The sequence below is a fragment of the Felis catus genome, chromosome D1 (genome assembly GCF_018350175.1).
Source record: "Felis catus isolate Fca126 chromosome D1, F.catus_Fca126_mat1.0, whole genome shotgun sequence".
NCBI lineage: Eukaryota > Metazoa > Chordata > Mammalia > Carnivora > Felidae > Felis > Felis catus.
In genome coordinates, this window is record NC_058377.1 from 70,785,627 (window position 1) to 70,808,796 (window position 23,170).

Genomic DNA, 23,170 nt, shown 5'->3' on the forward strand with positions numbered 1-23,170 from the left:
CTTGATTGTGCAAGTAAAAAAATCAGGAAATTTTTGAGGAGAGGAGTGATTTGATCCTTCCGCAACCCAAGAAATAGAAAAGTGGAGTTTGGGGAGACCTGTTCGCAAGTTCCTGCGATGGTCCTACTGTGGTGTGATTCACAGCACTTGGGGATTGATTGATATGGGGGGTGAGGAAGAGGGTTAGTTAAAATTGGCCCTAAGGCAGCATTTCTCAATCTGTGCCACAGAATAATGTCTCATGAATACCAACAATAGTTATAGCTATTTTTTCAATGTCTTTAGAAAAACATATAGAGATATACATTTCACACACTGGCCTGTCATTATAACATAAGGCTCTACGTGATCTGACTCAAATGACATCTTGGAGTTCAACTCTTCCTTTTGCTTAGTAGACTCTAGTTTTCAGCCATTTTTCTCTTCCTCAGATAGGCCAACCTCGGTCCTGATCCGGGGCCTTCGCACTTGTTATTCCATCTGCCTGGAAGAATTTTCCTCCAGACCTTTGCTTATCCTTCCATGATCTGGCACTTTCTTACCACTCTCTGTTTACTTGCCCTCCTTTGAGCATTCTCTCCCCTTGTTCTTCTCTGAATATATCAGGCTTGCGTGCTCTAGCTCCAGGGTTTTTGCATTTGCCACTTCTTTTAGCCTAGAATTATCTTCCTCTAGGTTTCTGTAAGACTTACTTCCTCATCTTTTTCAGGTCTTTCATTGGGTATGTGTCACCTTTTCAATGAGGGATGCCTGCAACCCTATTTAAACTGTAAAGTTTAAAATTAGATAGTTTTGGGGCACCTGGATGGCTCATTGGTTAAGCATCTGACTCTTGATTTTGGCTCAGGTCATGATGTCGTGGTTCATGAGATGGAACCCTACATTAGGCTCTGCACTGCCAGTGCGGAGCCTGTTTGGGATCCTCTCTCTCCTCTCTCTTTGCCTCTCCCCCTACTCGCACCTGCTCACACATACGCTCTCTCCCTCTCTCAAAATAAATAAACATTTTTAGAAAATTTACAAAGGGGCGCCTGAGTGACTCATTTGGTTGGGCATCCAACTCTTCCTTTCCACTCAGTTGGTTTCCAACTCTTGGGGTTGGGATCAAGCATAGGGTGCCATGCCAAGTGTGGAAACTGCTTGGGATTCTCTCTCTCTCCCTCTGCCCCTCTCCCCTGTTTGTGCTCTCTCAATCTATCGCTCTCTAAAAATAAAAATAAAATTTAAAAATTATTTTAAAAAAATTTTAAAAGATTTAAAAAATAATAAAATAAAATTAGATAGTCTCCCCCTGCTTTTCCCCATGGGACTTAATACCATTTTGGTGCACTATATATTTTCCTTTTTATTTTTGTCTTCCCACTCTGGAATATGAACTCTGTCAGGACAGGGGTTCTTACCTAATTTTATTTATTGTTCTTCTGTGCCTAAAACAGTCCTGCCATATGTGGTAAGTACTCAATAAACATTTGTTGAATGAATGACTGAATGAGTGGAGAGATAACTCCTGTCTCATTCTATCTTGGGTCTCAGATAAAATGCCTTCCTCAGAAATGCGGTCTCCAATCTTCCCATCTTAACCAGACATTTCCATCCTAGTTATTTTTTTTTTCTTTTAGAGAGAGAGAGTGAGAGCACAAGCAGGGGATGGGGACAGAGAGAGAGAGAGAGAGAGAATGAATCTTAAGCAGGCTCTAAGCTCAGCACAGAGACTGGATGCAGGGCTCGATCCCACAACCCTGGGATCATGACCTGAGCCAACATCAAGAGTTGGACACTCAACTGACGGAGCCACCCAGGTGCCCCCCCCCCTAGTTATTATATAACATCACCACGTTTTATTTTACTCATAGTACTTGTCACTACCTGAAATTATTGTTTATTTACTTGTTTATTGTCTGTCCTCTTGCTCTTCCATTAGATTGCAGGCTCCATGAGACCTGGGACTGTGGTGCATAGTAGGTAGTCACTAAATATTTGTTAAATGAAGGAGAAAAATCTGTGCTGACAGCTTCTCATGGATTTTCTTACCTTCTGACAGTAACCCCCGTTAAATAATACCATCAGACTCCTCTTTTCTCAAATGATGCAACAGAGGCTTACAGCACTTACACAACCTAGAAGGTGGTAGAAACCAGATTTGAACATAGGCAGTTTGATTTCAGAACTAATTCTGAGTTAATTTATTAACTGCAAGACTTCTCAGACCTTCTGAGTCTATAATCAATAAGAGAAGGAAAGAAAGCATATGCAACATTGCCCAAACTTATGTGACCACAGAATCCTCTTTTTTTTTGGTGGAATATTCTTAGAGTTTTATGGATATGTTTTCGAAATGCCATTATAACATTTCTAACCCATTTTATTAGGAAGTTCATAGAGTTTTATTTATGGGTCAATAACATAATTCCACTGTAATCCCATGTAGCCTAATACACCTAAGAGGTGTGGTGGGATGAAAGAATAAAGGTCTTCTCAATGGGGAAGAAAAGAGAGCCCAGGGTTATTGTCAAAAAAAGCAATGGAAGAGGGAAAGTATCCAAGTGAAAGAGACCCAAAAATAAATAAATAAATAAATAAATAAATAAATAAATAAATAAATAAATAAAAGTAATGCTAGTATGGCACAAAGATCACCTTTCTTTCAGCAAAATCTGACTGTTCAGTATGTCGGCCTGAGTAAGTAAGGCAGCAGAAAATTAAGTTGGCCTGTAGCACAGAGGACCCTGCAGATTTTCAGTGGATGAGTAGACATTGGTATTGTTTACTCAACATGGTTCTCTCTCTTCCCTTTCTAATAGAACCCCATGTTTGCCCTTGTCAATCACCCTCTTTCATGCCGCCTCGTGCTTATCTCCCTGCTACTGAATGGTGTAGAAATGAAAAGGTCACCTTATACATTTCTGGTCAGCAAGACATTAAGGCAAGTCTGCCTGGGGACTTCTGGGAAAGATTGGCCCGTTCATTGAAGAGCCAAGCATAGGTAGGGATGTTGTATCATGTGATGCCCAGAACTAGACAGGGCTAACATGAACCATGAGATGGCAAAGCAGAAAAAGGGTATATGAGCTCTTTAGCTTTCTTATGTGCTTTATTATTTATTTATTTGTAAGCCAGATGTCTTGAGAGGCATATTCGAGGGATTAAATTGTAGGTAAGGAAGTAAATCATTCATCACCAGCGAATAGCGTTGTTCACGGCCATGTGTTTTTCTGTTTCAGAATTTTAGCCATGACTCCCTATTTCAGGTGACTGTCAGTTGACTGTTTCAGGAAGCAGGGGCTGGGCCCCAGTTACTCATGCAGTGTGCACAGGGTGTTGCAACCAGGGTGGATCGCTGCCAGCTCAAGGGTGCTGTTTAAATTGGAAAGAGCAGGACTGGTGTCAGAAGTGAGCGTGAGGGGAGAGGCCATCAGAGCAGTGGTGTCATACTGGAGTAACAGTCCCCAAAGTACTTCGGTTGAGGATTTTAGGGATTCTTCCCTTTCGTTCCTAAACTAAGTTCTCATCTGCCGGGTACCCAGCTATGTGGCTGTCCCTGGGTCTTTTGAAATTCCTACTTGAAACCTGCAGTGTCTGCTGTCCTTCCACTTTAAAACAGGGGGCTGGCTGCCTGAGTTCTTGTCTGAGGTCCTCTGGCTATAGCCAAGAGAAAATGTAGACCAGGTCAGACCCATCTCTCTCTTTCTTCTTTTTTAAAATTTATTTACTTATTATTATTTTTTTAATGTTTACTTATTGTTGAGAGAGAGAGACAGAGACAGAGAGCAAGTGGGGGAGGGCAGAGAGAGAGGGAGACACAGAATCCAAAGCAGGCTCCAGGCTCTGAGCTGTCAGCACAGAGCCCGAAGCAGGGCTCAAACTCACAAACCACAAGATCATGACCTGGGCCAAAGTCGGATGCTTAACCAACTGGGCCACCCAGACATCCCAATTTATTTTATTTTAATACCAGTTTAGCCAATGTACAGTGTCATATTAGTTTCAGGTTTTAGGTGTACAATGGAGTGATTGCACTATTTCGTACATCACCCAGTGCTCATCATGACAAATGCACTCCTTAATCCCCATTGCCTATTTCACCCATCCCCTCACCCACCTCCCCTCTGGTGACCATCAGTTTGTTCTTTGTGGCTAAGAGTCTCTTTCCTGGTTTGTCCCTCTCCCTCCCTTTCTTTGTCTCTTTTTCTCTTTGCTATTTGTTTTGTTTCTTAAATTCCACATATCTTGGGCTGCTTCCATAATTTGGCTATTGTAAATAACGCTGCAATAAACATAGGGGTGAATATACCCCTTTGAATTAGTGTTTTTGTATTTTGGGGGTAAATACCCAGTAGTGTGATTAATAGATCATAGGGTAGTTCTTAGTTTTTAACTTTTTTTTTTAATTTTTTCTTTTTAATGTTTATTTATTTTTGAAGGAGAGAGAGACAGAGCATGAGCGGGGGAGGGGCAGAGAGAGAGGAAGACACAGCATCCGAAGCAGGCTCCAGGCTCTGATCTGTCAGCACAGAGCCCGATGCGGGGCTCGAACTCACAGACCGCGAGATCATGACCTGAGCCGAAGTCGGACGCTCAACCGACTGAGCCATCCAGGCGCCCCCTTAGTTTTTAACTTTTTGAGGAAACTCCCTACTGCTTTCCACAGTGGCTGCCCCATTTTATATTCCCACCAGCAGTGTGAGAGATTCCTTTTTCTCCACATCCTTGCAAACACTCGTTTCTTGTGCTTTTTTTTAAAGTTTATTTTCTTTATTTTGAGAGAGAGAGAGAGAGAGAGAGAGAGAGAGAGAGAGAGAGAGAGAAGAGAGAATCTCAAGGAGGCCCCGTGCTATCAATGCAGAGCCCAACTCAGGGCTCAGTCTTACAAACCATGAGGTCATGACCTGAGCTAAAATCAAGAGTAGGATACTTAACCAACTGAGCCACCAAGGAACCCTTTGTGTTTTTGACTTTAGCCATTCTGACAGGTGTGAAGTGGTGTCTCATTGTAGTTTTGATTTGTATTTCCCTGATCATGAGTGATGTTGAGCATCTTTTCATGTATCTACTGGCTATATATTTTTCAAGTTTTATTTAGTTAAGTAATCTCTACACCCCATGTGGGGCTTAAACTCACCACCCAGAGATCAAGAAACTGCACTGGCTAGGTGCCCCCAACTGGATGTCTTCTTCATTGAAATATCTGTTCATGTCTTCTACCAATTTTTAATTGGATTATTTATTTTTTGGGGTGTTGGTTGGTGTAAGTTCTTTATATATTTTGGATACAACCCCTCATCAGATATGTCATTTGCAAATATCTTCTCCCATTTAGTAGGCTGCCTTTTAGTTTTGTTGGTTGTTTTCTTCTCTGTGCAGAGCTTTTTTTTTTTTTTTTTTTTTAATTTTGTCCCAATAGTTTATTTTTGCTTTTATTTCCCTTGCCTTTGGAAACATATCTAGAATAAAGTTGCTATGGCCAATGTCAGAGACATTATTACTTCTTCTCTCTTCTAGGATATTTATGATTTCCTGTCTCACATTTAGGTCTTTAATCCATTTTTAATTTATCTTTGTGTATGGTATAAAAAAGTGATCCGGTTTTATTCTTTTGCATGTAGTTGACCAGTTTTTCCAACACCAGGTGTTGAAGAGACTCTTTCCTATTGGATATTCTTTCCTGCTTTGTTGGAGATTAACTGACCATACAATTGTGGGTTTATTTCTGGGTTTCCTATTCTGTTCCATTTATCTATGTGTCTATTTTTGTGTCAGTGCTACACTGTTTTGATTACTACAGCTTTATAATATAACTTGAAATCTGGAATTATGGTATCTCCAGCTTTGCTTTTCTTTTGCAAGATTTCTTTTTCAAATGGCTTTGGCTATTTGGGGTCTTTTGTGGTTCTGTATAAATTACAAGATTTTTTATTCTAGTTACGTGAAAAATGCTGTTGGTATTTTGTGGGTTTTTTTTTTGTTATTTTTAAAGCAATTTTAGTTGTTTATTTTATTTTGAGAGAGGGAGAGCAGAAGAGGGGCAGAGGAAGAGAGAGGGACTTCCAAGCAGGCTCCATGCACAACGTGGAGCCTGATGCAGGGACTGATCTCAAGACCATGAGATCATGACCTGAGCTGAAATCAAGAGTCAGACACTTAACCAGCTGAACCACCCAAGTACCTTTGCTATTGGTTTTTTGACAGTGATTGCATTAAATGTGTAGGTTTCTTTGGGTAGTATAGACCTCTTAACAATATTTTTCTTCCAATCAATGTGCATGGAATGTTTTTCCATTTCTTTGTGTCATCGTCAATTTCTTTCATAAGTGTTGTATAGTTTTCAGAGTATAGGTCTTTTATCTCTTTGGTTAGGCTTATTCCTAGGCATCTTATTTTCAGTGCGGTTGTAAATGGGATTGTTGTCTTAATTTCTCCTTCTGCTGCTTCCTTATTAATGTATAGAAATGCAACAGCCCTATCAAAATAACACCAGCATTCTTCACAGAGCTAGAACAAATAATCCTAAAATTTATATGGAAGCAGAAAAGACCCCGAATAGCCAAAGCAATCTTGAAAAAGAAAACCAAAGCTGGAGGCATCACAATCCCGGACTTCAAGCTATACTACAAGGCTGTAATCATCAAGACAGTATGGTACTGGCACAAGAACAGACACTCAGATCAATGGAACAGAATAGAGAACCCAGAAATGGACCCACAAACCTATGGCCAACTAATCTTTGACAAAGCAGGAAAGAATATCCAATGGAATAAAGACAGTCTCTTCAGCAAGTGGTGCTGGGAAAACTGGACAGCGACATGCAGAAGAATGAACCTGGACCACTTTCTTACACCATACACAAAAATAAACTCAAAATGGATGAAAGATCTCGATGTAAGACAGGAAGCCATCAAAATCCTTGAGGAAAAAACAGGCAAAAACCTCTTTGCTCTGGGCTGCAGCAACTTCTCTGGAGGCAAAGGAAACAAAAGCAAAAATGAACTATTGGGACCTCATCAAAATAAAAAGCTTCTGCACAGCAAAGGAAACAATCAGCAAAACTAAAAGACAACCAAAAGAATGGGAGAAGATATTTGCAAATGACATATCAGATAAAGGGTTAGTATTCAAAATCTATAAAGAACTTATCAAACTCAACACCCAAAAAACAAATAATCCAGTGAAGAAATGGGCAAAAGACACGAATAGACACTTCTCCAAAGAAGACATCCAGATGGACGACCGACACATGCAAAAATGCTCAACTTCACTCATCATCAGGGAAATACAAATCAAAACCACAATGAGATACCACCTTACACCTGTCAGAATGGCTAACATTAACAACTCAGGCAACAACAGATGTTGGCGAGGATGTGGAGAAAGACGATCTCTTTTGCACTGCTGGTGGGAATGCAAACTGGTGCAGCCACTCTGGAAAACAGTATGGAGGTTCCTCAAAAAGTTAAAAATAGAGCTACCCTATGACCCAGAAATTTTACTACTAGGTATTTATCCATGGGTTACAGTTGTGCTGTTTTGAAGGGACACATGCACCCCCATGTTTATAGCAGCACTATCAACAATAGCCAAAGTATGGAAAGAGCCCAAATGTCCATCGATGGATGAATGAATAAATAAGATGAGGTGTATATATATATATATATATATATATATATATATATATACACACACACACACACACACACACACACACACACACACACAATGGAGTATTACTTGGCAATCAAAAAGAATGAAATCTTGCCATTTGCAACTACATGGATGGAACTGGAGGGCATTATGCTAAGTAAAATTAGTCAGTCGGAGAAAGACAAATATCATATGACTTCACTTATATGAGGATTTTAAGAGACAAACAGATGAACATAAAGGAAGGGAAACAAAAATATTCTAAAAACAGGGAGGGGGACAAAACGGAAGAGACTCATAAATATGGAGAACAAACTGAGGGTTACTGGAGGGGTTGTGGGAGGGGGGATAGGCTAAATGGGTAAGGGGCACTAAGGAATCTACTCCTGAAATCATTGTTGCACTATATGCTGACTAATTTGGATTAAATTATTTTAAAAAAAATTTTAAGTATAAAAGGATAAAAAGGTTTAAAAAGATAAACATTAAAAAAAAGAAATGCAACAGATTTCTGCACATTGATTTTGTATCCTGCAATTTTACTGAATTCATTTACCAGTTCTAGTAGTTTTTTAGTGGAGTCTTTAGGGGTTTCTACACAGAGTATCATGTCATCTGCAAATAATGAAAATTTTACTTCTTCCTTGCCGATTTGAATGCCTTTCATTTCTTTTTGTTGTCTGATTGCTGTGGTGAAGACTTCCAGCACTATGTTAAATAAAAAGTGGTGAGAATAGATGTCTTTGTCTTGTTCCTGACTTTAGGGAGAAAGCTCTCAGTTTTTTTCCCATTATGACGTTCACTGTGGGTTTTTCATATATGGCCTTTATTATGTTGAGGTATGTTCCCTCTAAACCTACTTTGTTGAAGGCTTTTATCATGAATGGATGTTTTGCTTTGTCAAATGCTTTATCTGCATCTACTAAAATGATCATATGATTTTTTTTTATCCTTTTCCTCTTTTTTTTTTTAAAGTTTTTGGTTTTTTTTTAATGTTTATTTTTGGGACAGAGAGAGACAAAGCATGAATGGGGGAGGGGCAGAGAGAGAGGGAGACACAGAATGGGAAGCAGGCTCCAGGCTCTGAGCCATCAGCCCAGAGCCCGACGCGGGGCTTGAACTGACAGACTGCGAGACCGTGACCTGAGCTGAAGTCAGGCGCCCAACCAACTGAGCCACCAAGGCGCCCCTATTCTTTTCCTCTTTTTTAAAAAAAGTCTATTTATTCATTTTGAGAAAGATAGAGTGTGGAGGGGGAGGGGCAGAGAGAGAGGGAAAGAGAGAATCCCAAGCAGGCTCTGTGTGCTCAGAGCCTGACGAGGGGGCTTAATCTCATGAACTATGAGATCATGACCTGAGCCAAAATCAAGAGCCAGATGCTTAACTGACTGAACCACCCAGGTGCCCCTATCCTTTCTCTTATTGATGCAATGTATCACATTGATTAATTTATGAATACTGAACCACCCTTGCATGCAGGAAGTAAATCCTGCTTGATCATGGTGAGTGCTTTGTTTAATCTACTCTTGGATTCTGTTTGCCAGTATTTTGTTGAGGATTTTTGCATCTATGTTTATCAAAAATACTAACCTGTAGTTCTCTTTTTTGGTGGTGTCTTTTTGGGTTTTGGTATCAGGGTAATATTGACCTCATAGAATGAATTTGGAAGTTTTCCTTCCTCTTCTATTTTTTGGAATAGTTTGAGAAGAATAGGTATTAACTGTTCTTTAAATACTTGGTAGAATTTGCCTGTGAAGCCATCTGGTCCTGGAGTTTTGTTTGTTGGGAGTTTTTTGATTACTGATTCAGTCTCCTTTCTGGAAGACTCATCTTGAGTTTTTGGTAACTCTAGGGGCATGGCAACTCCATAAAAATAGAGTAGGGGGTTCTCCCTGGCCAGATAATCCTGTCTACATAAGATAAGATAGCCATGGGCTCCAGACTCTGTTTTCAACAGATTTTCAGATGTTTTAAGAAATGAAAGTAAGTAGGGGCACTTGGGTGGCTCAGTTGGTTAAGTGTCCGACTTCAGCTCAGGTCACGATCTCACAGTTCATGAGTTTGAGCCCCACATCAGGCTCTGTGCTGACAGCTCAGAGCCTGGAGCTTTCTTTGGATTCTGTGTCTCCCTCTCTCTCTGTCCCTCCCCTGCTCGTACTCTGCCTCTCTCTCTCAAAAGTAAATAAAACATTTTTTAAAATTTTTTTCAAAAAAAGTGAAAGTGAGCACTTCTACCCCTCATCCCATGAATTTGCTCAGGTAGCTTGTCCAAGGCAACACTTTTAGTTTGTGGGAGAATGAAGATTAAAATCCAAGTTCTAACTCTCAACATCTGTGCACATAACCATGACTAAGTGAGACCTTTCAAAGTGTGTGCCCAGTAACTTCACACATGAGAAAATCCTGTGAAGAGCTTGTAGTCAGAAAAAAATAATGAGACTGACCCCCACTCTGGCCTGCCACCAGTCCCCACCTTTCACTTCCACCTAAAATTTGGCAAAGCCTTTCACTCTCAGTATAGAGCACTGGTTCCTCACCGTATATGTACGGTTTCATGCTTCACACCAAGCATAGCACAAATAGGTATATGGGTCCTATCTCAAGCTCAGGAATCTCTCAGATTCCTCCCATTAGTGGAAGGGGATCCAGCAGGATGGAGAAACCCATGAACCACTAAACTTTGGTTGAAGAGGCAATCTCCATTACTATAATGGAGATGGTTTTCCAGAACTGAGCACTTGGGCAAAGCTGCCGGGGACAGTGAAAAGGCTGGGCTATCATCAAGCTATTGGAAGTAGCAAGGAAAGTTGTCCTATCATCATTACCTCTCTGGGACATTTGTTTAAGAGCTAAGAGTGGACTGTGTTTCGTATTCTCTTCCTTGGCTTGCTGTGTTCATTCATTAGCAGAGAGCTCTGTGCCAGGCTTTCCAGCTCCTTTTAGACCTTCAAAGGAATGAAAGAATGATAGTTACAGGAACTTGTTTATATATATAATAATAACATATAAAAGAATAATTATCATATAAGTTTATAATCTCAAAAATGCTTATAATTTGACCCTTTTTTTTGTAAGAAAGAATGGAAATCATGCTGATAGTCCTGGAGAAGCCATATTTGGACAGGTACTAAAAAAGACTCTTGGTGATACAGTGGATGAAGTGGTAATGAAATTTAAATAAATGAACTTGGATAGGCACGACAAGAGCTGTGGCAATTGAGCTAAAGTACAGAGAAAAAGAGAAAGATAGAACCCAGCTTGCACTGAGTGCCAGTTGCCTTTACGCTGAAAGCAGAGACAAAGATAGTGAGTGTTTCTTGTGGATTAGATGTGGGCTCAGCAGAAGACAGCCAACCTGGAGCCATTTCAAATTTCACTCAAGAGTCCTACTCAAAAAGATGAAGTGACCCCAACAAAGGGCCGGTTCACCTGATTCCCACTGCTGTGGGAGGAAATAGAAGTGACCAGCGGGAGGTAAATGTTTCACCCACAGTACAGGCAGTTCAATGTGGGAGCCTCCAAAGTACCCATGAAACCACCCACAAGAAGAATAGTCAGCTTTGAACATCCACCAGAAAAAGACAGCTTTAAACATTTGCCACAGCCAGAGGAAACCAATGCCAAAGTACCTTGGTGCCAGTCAGGTAAGACATTTCCTACCCTTCAGTTCTTATTCCTTTCTCTGTTTTAATATTGGAGGATCCAGAGGCAGCCTGGGGGCAAGTGGGGACGGAGGAGGGGAAGCATCAAGTAGGGGAATAGAGATGAGGCTAAGACCTCTCTTTCACTGCAAGCACTTTGTCAAGGGGAGAAACTTTAACTTTAAATGGAATTTGAACTTCAAACTATTACATTTAAATTACGGAACATTTTGATTAACAAAATAGGACTATTCAGATGACTAGATATAATTGGGAGGCTTTTTTTTTTTAAGGTTTTATTTTTTTAAGTAACCTCTACACACAACATGGGGCTCGAACTTACAACCCCGAGATCAAGAGTCACATGCTCTACTGATTGAGCCAGCCAGGTGCCCCCACGGAAGACTTTTATTATCTAGAAGAGTCCTGGTCTGGCCTTCTCTCAAGAGAAGGACTAGCTCCTCAGGATGGGCAGTGTGAAGAAAAGGGAAACTTGTTTTTGACTGTGTTGATTCAAAGTAACTGCCATAGTGTTTTGCCATACTTATTTTTCTGTTATATGAAACTGAAAATGTTCTAATACCATAGTGAATATTTCATGCATAAATTAAATACCAAATATACACAAAAATGAATTTCCTAAAGTAATGTCTTACTTCAAATTCTGTTTCTCTCCGCTTATTGGAAAGGACGTTTAATAGTCAGAAGAGGGGCGCCTGGGTGGCTTGGTCGGTTAAGCATCCGACTTCGGCTCAGGTCATGATCTCACGGTCCGTTCGAGCCCCGCGTCGGGCTCTGTGCTGACAGCTCAGAGCCTGGAGCCTGTTTCAGATTCTGTGTCTCCCTCTCTCTCTGCCCCTCCCCTGTTCATGCTCTGTCTCTGTCTCAAAACTAAATAAACGTTAAAAAAATTAATAAAAAAAATAGCCAGAAGAAATGTATTTTAGTGCTAGAAAGGGCTTGCAAAAGGTGCTCTTTTTGGGGGATTTTGTAGGGAATCAAACATGACATAGTATGCTGACTTTCTCAAGAGAAAGTTAAGCATCAGCCTCTTTCCTCCCCCTCATAGAGGAATCAAGCCACGAGCTGTATGTATCAGTCTTCACAAAGCTATGGAACTAAAACTTCTTTTTGCCTTTGGATTCCTGGGGCATTTCTTGATGCTGTTTTCCAATTCATAATTTTATGGATCTATTTTTTCTGTTGCTACATCTATGCATTTTGAGCATATTTGTTTCTTGCACTTGTAACTAAATAGTCGACCAGCCTAAGTCCAATAGAAATGTAACTGAGGCCACATATTTGCTGCTTTTAGCATCCCTAATAATTTCCATCTTTCTTTACTCAGCCATAAGTATTAGCATTTTTATTTTTCTGCCTTCCACTCACTTTTGTAAACTAGGTTCAAACAAAATATTCAAATAATTGCATACACCAACAATGCTTTACAGATAATAATACAGCCCAGACAAAATAGGATCAATTGCTAAAGATACCATCATGAAAACTTTACTAATCAACAAATGTTTGAGAATCCCAATTTATGCATATAAAAAGTGGCTTATACGATGTCCAAAGACAGTGTCAGGGTCTCATTCATCTGAGGGTCACTAGTATCTAGAAACATGATGCTCAATAGATGTTTGCTCAGGGAATGAATTCCCTTCCTAGAAGGTGTGGAGTAGATTTGCAAGTTTGATAAATTTTACCTGATTTTTGCGATGTTTACTTAATCATGTTAATTCTACTTCTTTGACTATTATGTTCAGGCCATTTCAAATATCTAGATTCAAGCCTTTCCAGGTCCCCAACACAAAGATGGAAATATTGGGACAAACACAATTTTGGGCCACTCCTTGTCATGTCCTAGAGGTACACATGAGAGACTAAGATAGTTAGAAGTTGTTTTCCTTTAAATCACCTCTTTTGAAGTGTTTGTCAAGACATTTGGTGACAGATTTCAAATGTGACCATTTAAAAGTTTAAAAGAGGGGCGCCTGGGTGGCGCAGTCGGTTAAGCGTCCGACTTCAGCCAGGTCACGATCTCGCGGTCCGTGAGTTCGAGCCCCGCGTCCGGCTCTGGGCTGATGGCTCGAGCCTGGAGCCTGTTTCCGATTCTGTGTCTCCCTCTCTCTCTGCCCCTCCCCCGTTCATGCTCTGTCTCTCTCTGTCCCAAAAATAAATAAATAAATAAAAAAAACGTTGAAAAGTTTAAAAGAAATCCAAGATAAATAAATGCAAGACTACAGAACCAAACTTTACGAACACTACTAACGTATTCACCAGCTGGATGTTTCTAATTTGTGTGTGTCAAAAGCTTTCCTTATGAAAATAGAATTATAATAAGAAATGACTAAATTAAAAAGCATGGAAGCACTCAGTTTCTTCTTGAATTCTACCACCACTTGTTGGGACACCCGGGTGGCTCAGTCCGTTGGGCATCCGACTTCAGCTCAGGTCATGATCTCACAGTCGGTCCGTTCGAGCCCCGCGTTGGGCTCTGTGCTGACAGCTCAGAGCCTGGAGCCTGCTTCAGATTCTGTGTCTCCCTCTCTCTCTGCCCCTCCCCTGCTCATGCTCTGTCTCCCTCTTTCTCAAAAATAAATAAAAACATTAAAAAGAAAAAAAAATTAATTCCACCACTTGTTAACTGTATGATCTTGGGAGAGTTGCTTGGCTTATCATATTTCAGTTTCTTCTTAGGTAAAAAGAGAATAATAGAACTTTTTCCCCCCCATGAGAGTTTAGGACTAATTGTGAGACAGAAAAGGAGAAAATAGATGGTGATCAAAGTATCACCTGCTCAACTGATAAAGATTCAAATTGAAGATGTGGCCTAGATGTATGGTACCAATAGGCATCCTGATGTAGAACCACGGTCATACACTGAGTAGCACTAAAACTGCTCGTCCCTCCAGGCAAGAGCCTGCCTCTGTAAAATGTACGGAGTGGAGAAGCAGGATAGAATGAACGCTTTTTGTGGATCCTGGGTTAAAATGAGGTAAGCAGGAGCTGAGATAAGCATTTTAAAATTCTTCTTTCTAAATTTTTAAAAAATATTTATTTATTTTTGAGAGAGAGAGAGACAGAGCATGAGTGGGGGAGGACCAGAGAGAGAGGGAGACACAGAATCCAAACCAGACTCCAGGCTCTGAGCTGTCAGCACAGAGCCCGACACGGGGCTCGAACCCATGAACCGTGAGATCATGACCTGAGCCGAAGTCAGACACTTAACCGACTGAGCCACCCAGGCACCCGTTAAAGTTCTTTTTTCTAACTCATCAAGATGAGAAGTCACTCCTTTTTCCCTGTGGGAGTATTGAGAGGGGTTGTCAGAGAGTTGACAGGAGTATTACATTAGTGAAGCTCCTTCTATAAACATTGGCATGGGGGAAAATTTCCTAAACTTTTGTTCTCTTAATCCATAGGGCTAGACCAGTTAGCCTGTATTCAACCAGGCTGTGTCTATCTCCTCATGGGGAAGAGATCAGCAGACTATCAGGATCGTCCTGTTCTCACTTTCATAAGGCTGTTCCTCCAACACTAATCATGCTCCAGATATAGTGCAGGTGAATAATGTTGCTTCTGCGTTCAGAATGCTCTGAAATAGGCCAGATGAGTACACTAACTAAATTAACTCAGAGGCAACATTGTGCCCAAGGCTGAAAATAAATTTCCTATTTTATTTCCCAGCCTAAATTATGTCTAGCCAAGTTGTCCAATTACGGTTGACCCTTGAACAATGCAGAGGTTCAGGATGCTGACCCCCCCAACACACAATCAAAAATCCATGTATAACTTTCGACTCTTGAGAAACCCAGCTACTAATAGGCTACTGTTGACCTTGCAGATAACATAAACAGTCGGTTAACAGATTTGTATATTATCTGTATTACTTACTGTATTCTTACAATAAAGTAAGGTAGAGAAAAGAAAAGGTTAGGAAAATCATAAGGAAAAGAAAATACATTCACAGCACTGTTCTGTATTTATCAAAAAAAATATGACTTTAAGTGGACTCTCACAGTTCAAACCTGTGTTGTTCAAGGGTCAACTGCACACATTGGATTACATTGGTCCACTAAGAAGCAGAGTCCAAGAAAGGACCAAACATGTAAGAGATTTACTGGGAGAGGGGGTAGAAGGTGAGAAAAGCTCTCAAACCACAGTGCTGGTCTGACCCCTGTGCAAGAAGAGAAGGAAAGGATTTTTTCCTACACCTGGATAGGAAGACTCTTAGACTATAGTGTAGTTCCTAGAAAAGTTAAACCTGGTTTATGGGGAATCCTTGAGCCAAAGTTTCTTGTTGGGGGAGTTCTACCTCACTGAAATGGCTACGCCTCACTGAAATGGGCCTGCTTTGTTACCCCAGCCATCCTCAGTCATTGGCTAGGACCAGTGAGCAGACAGGGGGGCCTTCGTATGAACATGATGATGGATCAAAAGCCATTATGCTCCTGCAGCAGGGGATCTGAGTAGTGTGGGTTTTACTTAATGTGCTGGTCCTTCCCTTCCTAATGCACATAAAATCTCTTCATTTCACTTTTCCCACTGAGTCTCATGTTTCCAACATGCCATGCTGAAGAGTGGGACTTTGTCTACTTACATGGCCTCCATGAAGTCTGATGAACAGCATTTGAATCCTGAGCCACAGGGATTACTGCTTTTACTTCTTGCCACAGCTAAGACACCTACCTCCTGTGGATGACTCCCCTCTGCCACCCAAAGTTATTTCAACAGGATAATCCCTTTCAGTAGACACCTGAATTAATGCTGCTTTTGAAAACTGTGCCCCTGTGGGCCTGGTGAGGTTCTATTCCATGTGCTACATACTACTTAAGACCTTGTCTTTCACTTTGAACGTCACAAGCTTTGAGTAGCATTTCTTTCAGCTACATCTTTTTCTACAGCAAGAGATTAGGCCTCTGGTGTTATATTTCCTTGCCGTGTTCCACTGCTATTTTTCAGGAAGAGTCATCTGAGTTTATAACATTTCAACTTGTTTTTTTAGCTTGATCCCCTTCTTTTTCTACTTATAGGAAAGCTAGTAGCATTTGCTAGATTTGAACAGTCTTCCTTCCTTTGCTTTGTTACACAAACATTTTTTTTTGTCTCTCATTTTGTTTCCTGGCCCAGACATGCATTTTTTTCTTACACATACCCCTAGGTTTTTGCTTTGTGGGGTCTTCCTTCTTCTTCTTCTTCTTTTTATTTTTTATTTTTTTTAATGGCTATTTATTTTTGAGAGAGAGAGAGGGAGAGACACTGAGCATGAGTGGGGGAGGGGCAGAGAAAGAGAGGGAGACACAGAATCCGAAGCAGGCTCCAGGCTCCAAGCTGTCAGCAAAGAGCTGGACGCAGGGCTCAAACTCACGAACCATGAGATCACGACCTAGGCCAAAGTTGGATGCTTAACTGACTGAGTCACCCAGGCGCCCCTTTTTGGGGTCTTTCATAGAGAGATATATGAAATCTATACATTTTGTATTTCCCAAAGGCAAAGAAATTCTCTTTTCCAAGCTGCATACTATGCCCAGGAGATAGTCTCTTAATAAGTCAATATCCAATCCAGGCCTGGACTTGACTTACCATGGTCTTTTCTTAGCCATGCAGAGGAAGGACCTTTACCACTCTGCTCCTGGCTCTTTCCAGAGCAGACAAGAACACGTGCTTTTTGCAGGCTGAACTGTCTGAAAGAGAATGGTGAAGGGGAAGTGAACACTGGTTATATTTTATCTTTGTCATGTGCCCTCATCCCAAACTCATCAAAGTTGCTTCTCCTCTCCTGGGAAGTAGTAAGTGCATAGACCAGGAAGATTACAGTAGTTCTTCCTCATCCATGGTTTTGCTGTCTGTGGTTTCAGTTACCTGAGACCAACTGCAATCTGGAAGCAGATGAGCCTCCTTCTGACGTCTTGTCAGAAGGTCAGTGGTCATTGCACTTATGTCATTCACCTCAGTTCATCTTATCACGGAGGCATTTTAGCATCAGACATCACCACAAGAAGAAGGGGGAATACAGGAGAATAAGAGATTTTGAGAGAGAGAGAACACATTCATATAACTTTTATTACAGTATATTGCTATAATTGTTCTAGTTCACTGTGCCTAATTAATAAGTTAAATTTTTTCATGGATATGTATGTACAGGAAAAAACACAGTTACATATAAGGCTCAGTACTTTCCACGGTTTCAGGTATCTGCTGGGGGTCTTGGAACATATCCTCTGCAGATCGCGGGGACTACCATACGCTCATGGGAAGAAATGTAGTCCATATGGAAGGAAATATCAGGAGTGGGGTGTAAGTGTTTCCCCATAAAGTTATGTGAAATACTTAGCACAGTGACTGAAAAGAGATTAGTACTCAAATGTTGGCTATTATAAATCGAAAAGGAGTTGAAAAACTAAGATGAAAATTATTTCCAGTTTGTTATTTACAGGAGTAGGGCAATCAAGCAAATTCTATAATGTTGGATTTTTTTTTTCTCAGATTTTTTTTAAGGGTAAAAGTCTATATTTGGAAGTGTCCTTTTAATGATCGTCTATGAATACAACCTACTTCAGACATGGAAACAGCCTCCAGACAAACAAACATGATGAGGTCAGTGGTGAATTTCTTTTCCTTGGATCTCAAGACCATAGAATTGGATTAATACTAATCTTTGGCTATGATACACTCTCCTCATTGGTTCTTCCCTCTCTCCCTCCCTCCCTTTCCTTCCTCCCACCCTCTTCTCTCCCTCCCTGCCCTTCCTCCCTGCCTTGTTGCCCCTCCTTCTTACTAACTTGTGCCCCCTCACAGGGAATCTTACCACATCAACGCCTCTTTCTGAATGGAATAGGACTTTTGGACTCTTTTGCCCTTCTCCTCCTTTCCCTCCCAGGCAACTGTCTTTATTTGTTGGGCTGGGTTTCAAATTTGAATAAACACTGAAAGTGACAGACTTGTCACATCTGGAGGAAGCTGCTGTTTCTTTTGGTTTTTCACAGAATTCTAAGTGCATCCCTAAAGCTCAAAGAAAGGGTATGATTTTGACTCAAACTTTGCCCTGTTTGCCAACCTCAGGGAGTCTAGGTTGAGTTAGGGAGAATGTAACAAAACCTGACAGTAGACAAGTCTAATGTGGTTTGGAGTTTTATTATGAAACTTCTGCATAGTTCTGCTTTTCACCCAGTTGTGTCATAAGAAAACAGCCAAAACAGTCATCTCAGTTTTTGCTAACCATCTTTTAGAATAACACACACATTCAGTATTTAAATTTTCTGTATCGTAATTAACAAATTAATATAAGATGTTGAAATTGTATTATGTACTGATTCAAACAGACTTGAAGCTATTTTCTTGCTTTCTTTCAGTCATGACTATGTATATACATATATGTACAATATCAAGATCTATATAAAAATATTCACATTAAAAGCAAACAAAATATTGGACTTTAAATTTTTTTAACAAGTAAGAACTTGGTATATTGTTCCCATGAGTCCCATTTATTTATTTATTTATTTGTCTATTTACTTAGGAGCAGAGAGAGAATCCAAGCAGGCTGTCAGCATGGAGCCCAATGTTGGACTTGATCCTGTGAACTGTGAGAACACGACCTGAGCCGAAATCAAGAGTTGGATGCCCAGCCAACTGAGCCAGCCTGGCACCCCTGGACTTTATTTTTATTATATACACAATTTTTTAAGATTTTTTAAAATGTTCATTTATTTTTAGGGGCGCCTGGGTGGCGCAGTCGGTTAAGCGTCCAACTTCAGCCAGGTCACGATCTCGCGGTCCGTGAGTTCGAGCCCCGCATCAGGCTCTGGGCTGATTGATGGCTCAGAGCCTGGAGCCTGTTTCCGATTCTGTGTCTCCCTCTCTCTCTGCCCCTCCCCCGTTCATGCTCTGTCTCTCTCTGTCCCAAAAAAAATAAACGTTGAAAAAAAAAATTTTTTTTTAAATGTTCATTTATTTTTGAGAGAGAGAGAGAGAGACAGAGCGTGAGTGAGGGAGGCGCAGAGAGAGAGGGAGACACAGAATCCAAAGGAGGCTCCAGGCTCCAAGCTCTCAGAACATAGCCCGACACGGGCTTGAACTCACGAGCCATGAGATCATGACCTGAGCCGAAGTCGGACGCTCAACTGACTGAGCCACCCAGGTGCCCCATGTACACAATTTTTATTCATTAAAGGAAACTTGGATAATACAAAAAATTAGAAAGAAGGAGAAATTATATATGGGACAATTTCTTAATTCACTCTACTGGCAACTGATAACTGTGTTATGTGCTGAGAAAAATACATCGATGACAAGGACATGGACTGTACCCTTTAGGAGAGAGACATAAATAAAATACGTGTATTTTTAAGACAGTGAAAGGTTAAGTTTGTCAAGCATCTGCAGTATTTCAGAATTTTCCTGTTACCTTTAACTCACTCATCTGGAGGTAGGCTCTGTTTACCGAGAGATCACATGATCTCTGGGAGCCTGGGCTGTATCATGACTGAACTTGAGGTCCAGTCTTCTTTAGATTGCATGTATCTGCACTTCATTCTTTAGAGGAGCAGCAGTTGAAAAGAAATCTTTCTCCTCGTTACATGGGATGGGAGGAAGAGTGATAAAAGGTACCCACTGAAGACAAAGAAACTACTTTAAGATGGAGGTAGAAAGGGGACATGGTTACCCAGTATATTAATGACTCATTCCACATTTCACAAGAAGGTCAGCCACCAAAGCAGAATGTTTTTTTCTAAAGCTATTTTGAATAAAATTTTGAAAAAGAGCGTTTTAACAAAATAAAGTCTAGTCAAGAGTTTTACAATTTTCAATAGGTGTAGTAAGACACCTACTGATCCTGTATAAATGTGCAGTCTAAATCAATTGACTTTTTGTGCTATTAATGGCAGACTTCCACTGATTTCAGATAATTAGAACTGTGTCTAATATTTGTAAGTAATTATGCTGAGAACGATACAAAAGAAGTAAAGCTGTGAGATCCTGTATTTATGATCATTTAACATAGCCAAAAAAAAAAAAAAATGGAAGAAAAGTATTTCGGTTCTTAAGATATTTGAGGCAACTGGGCATAAGGAAGAAACTGGAAGTTGTCTAATTCTGGCTTTCTTCCACTGATACAGCAAAACCAGGCAGTTTCTAATTCTCCCTTGATCATATTTTTTATATACTTATATATGTATATCAAACTCCTAACAAAATCACCACTACTTTAATCTGTTGTTTTCATTTATCCATCTGTCTACCATCCATTCATCCAGTAAATATTTATTATGTACCTACTACCAGGGATAGCACTTTTTTGGACAGGGTATTACCAAATACCTCAGTTGAAGAATATTCGCATGTCACTGAGATATGAGTTTAAATAATAAAATGAAGCTGCTACGGGAAACTTGGAGTTTATTTACAAAATAAATGAGCTTCAATTTAAGGAGCAAGTAGCACTCAGTTTTTTCAAAACTTAGGGTGGCTTGGTTGTTTGTTTTTAAAGAACACTCCTGGGGCATCTGGGTGGCTCAGTCAGTTAAGGATCTGACTTCGGCCCAGGTCATGATCTCATGGCTCATGAGTTCGAGCCCTGCGTCAGGCTCTGTGCTGACGGCTGAGAGCCTGGAGCCTGCTTCGGATTCTGTGTCTCCCTCTGTCTCTACCCCTCCCTAGCTCATGCTCACTCTCTCTCTCTGTCAAAAATAAATAAACTTAGAAAAAAATTTAAGACCACTCCTAAACGACCATGCAGTTCTGAGTTACAAGTTTCTTTTACTAATGAACAAATGAAAAACCCTCCTCATGGCAAGGAGCATCAGCAATGGATTATTTGACTCTCATTGTGGTTTATTTCATTATACGATGAGTCACATTTTTTCCTTTGTTAGTTACAGAGGTTGAACAAAATCTGGTGGGTATATCTGACATAGGCTACAAAATATAAAATTGTTCCTCAAAGTGTATCTCTGGCTTCTAGTCTCTCTCCAGAGTCCTGGCCATCTATTATCCTTTGCCAACCAGACATTTCCCCATTAGTGCTCTACAGGCACTGTGGACTCAGTATATATAAAGCTGAACTCTATGTTGTCCAGTTTTCTTGAATTCTCTCTCATACTTAGTAGTACCACCATCTACCTGGTTTTTCAAACTAGAAATCTAGAGCCTGGGGTGGCTGGGTGGCTCAGTCAGTTAAGCACCTAACTTCGGCTCAGGTGATGACCTCACAGTTCATGAGTTCAAGCCCCACGATGGACTCTCTGCAGACATCTGGGAGCCTGGATCCCGCTTCAGATTCTGTCTCCCTCTCTCTCTCTCTGCCTCCTCCCTGCTTATGCTCTCTCTCTCTCTCTCTCTCTCAAAAATAAAATAAACATTAAAAAAATCTAGAGCCTGTCTTTGCTGGCACCCATCATAGTTCTTAGGTCGTCAAGTTCTGTTAATTTTATCTTCAGAATAGGTCTAGAATGTTCACTTCATCATCAGTGCCACTGCTTTAGAGCCATTTACCTTTATCTTGCCCGGACTGTTAGAAAGACTACCAAAGGATCTTTCTGCTTCTGGTCTCTCCATACTCTAGTCTATCCTCTCTACTGCCATTAAAGTTATCTTTTTCTAACTTAAATATGTTCATGACACTCTCTTTGAAAGTGTTCAGTGGATTCTCCTTGACTATAGGACTGAGTCGAATCATCTTAACACAGAATTAAGAACTTTTCTAGTCTGGTCCTAGATTTTCTTTTCAGGCCCATTTCTCCACAAGTATTGCGTACTTCTGCCAAATGGGACCACTTGGCTAAATATTCCATGCATGCTCTTTTTATACCTATGAGCTATTGAATATGCCCTTTGCCCAGAACGTCATTACTCATGTCTCCACTAGGTAAATCCCTACTTACCATTCAGAAGATAGCTCAAATATTACCTCTTTAAAAGGTCATCTTTGAAATCCCCTGGAAATATCAGTACCTCTACTCTCCGCGCTGGGCTAGTCTTTGTTTGCCCCTCTAGATTCCCTGTCCACCATTGTTTACCTGCCCTGTGCCATTGGAGGCTCACCTCTTTGGACAACATAACCTGATTTTCTTGCCCTCTGACTTTTTGGTGGATTTGAATAATGGGAGGCCCTGGAAGAAGTTCAGAGGGCAGAAGAGAGTGAGATTATAGTAATATTTCCCTAATTCCCTTCTTCCTGGGCCTTGGACTGACAGGAGCTACTGGAAGAGTTCCTGTTGGGTAGATCTTCTTGCAGCTCAAGCTTTCTTTCTGGGTTTTGGTAATAGCTCCATTCCTTGGCCTCTTCAGGCCTAGGTGTGGGGGCCTTTTCTCAATGCTAATACTTAATTGTCCCTAACTCAGTAAATAAAGTCCTTTATTAAACTTCCTTTATTCACTCCTTTTAGGTATGCCATCTGTTGCCTGTTCTGATTTGTGCACTCCTGTGGTACCATTTAGATAGCTCTATCACTGTTCCTAACACATTGCATTCTAATATTTTTGCCTATCTGTCCATTTCTCCCATTAAACTCCTTAGAAAAGGTCTGAATTCAGGGAAAGAGTCCGTGTGACTAGGTAGAAAGGAACCTTCATTTCTTATGAGGGCTTTGCAAAGACCAGGGTAGAACATGCAGAGGCCAGAGAAAGGAGGAATCCCCAGAATGTGCAGAAAACCTGGGGGACATGGGAGTTATCTTTGAGAATCAGGTAAGGAACTGCCTGCCTGCCTGCACCCAAGGAGTCAATCTCGTTGAAAAGGGAGATAATAATTAAAAGGAAAATCAGAAAGCAAGGACTGAACACTCTGGCCCAACTGATTAGCTGTGTCAACCTCGATACCAACTTGAGCTAAAATCAGAGATCCTTGGTCTGACATTTGGGATTCACTTGTAGAGTCTTCTAGACCT

The 23,170-nt window shown here is 40.7% G+C and overlaps 1 long non-coding RNA gene across 1 annotated transcript in view; it reads left to right on the top strand.

Moving 5' to 3' along the window:
- Positions 1-18,860, top strand: part of LOC111556626 — an 89,921-nt gene extending 71,061 nt beyond the window's left edge. The window contains exons 5-6 of the long non-coding RNA XR_002736273.2: positions 17,769-17,879; positions 18,802-18,860. This is a non-coding gene — a long non-coding RNA (uncharacterized LOC111556626). The remainder of the gene's footprint in view (positions 1-17,768; positions 17,880-18,801) is intronic.
- The last annotated feature ends 4,310 nt before the right edge of the window (positions 18,861-23,170 follow it).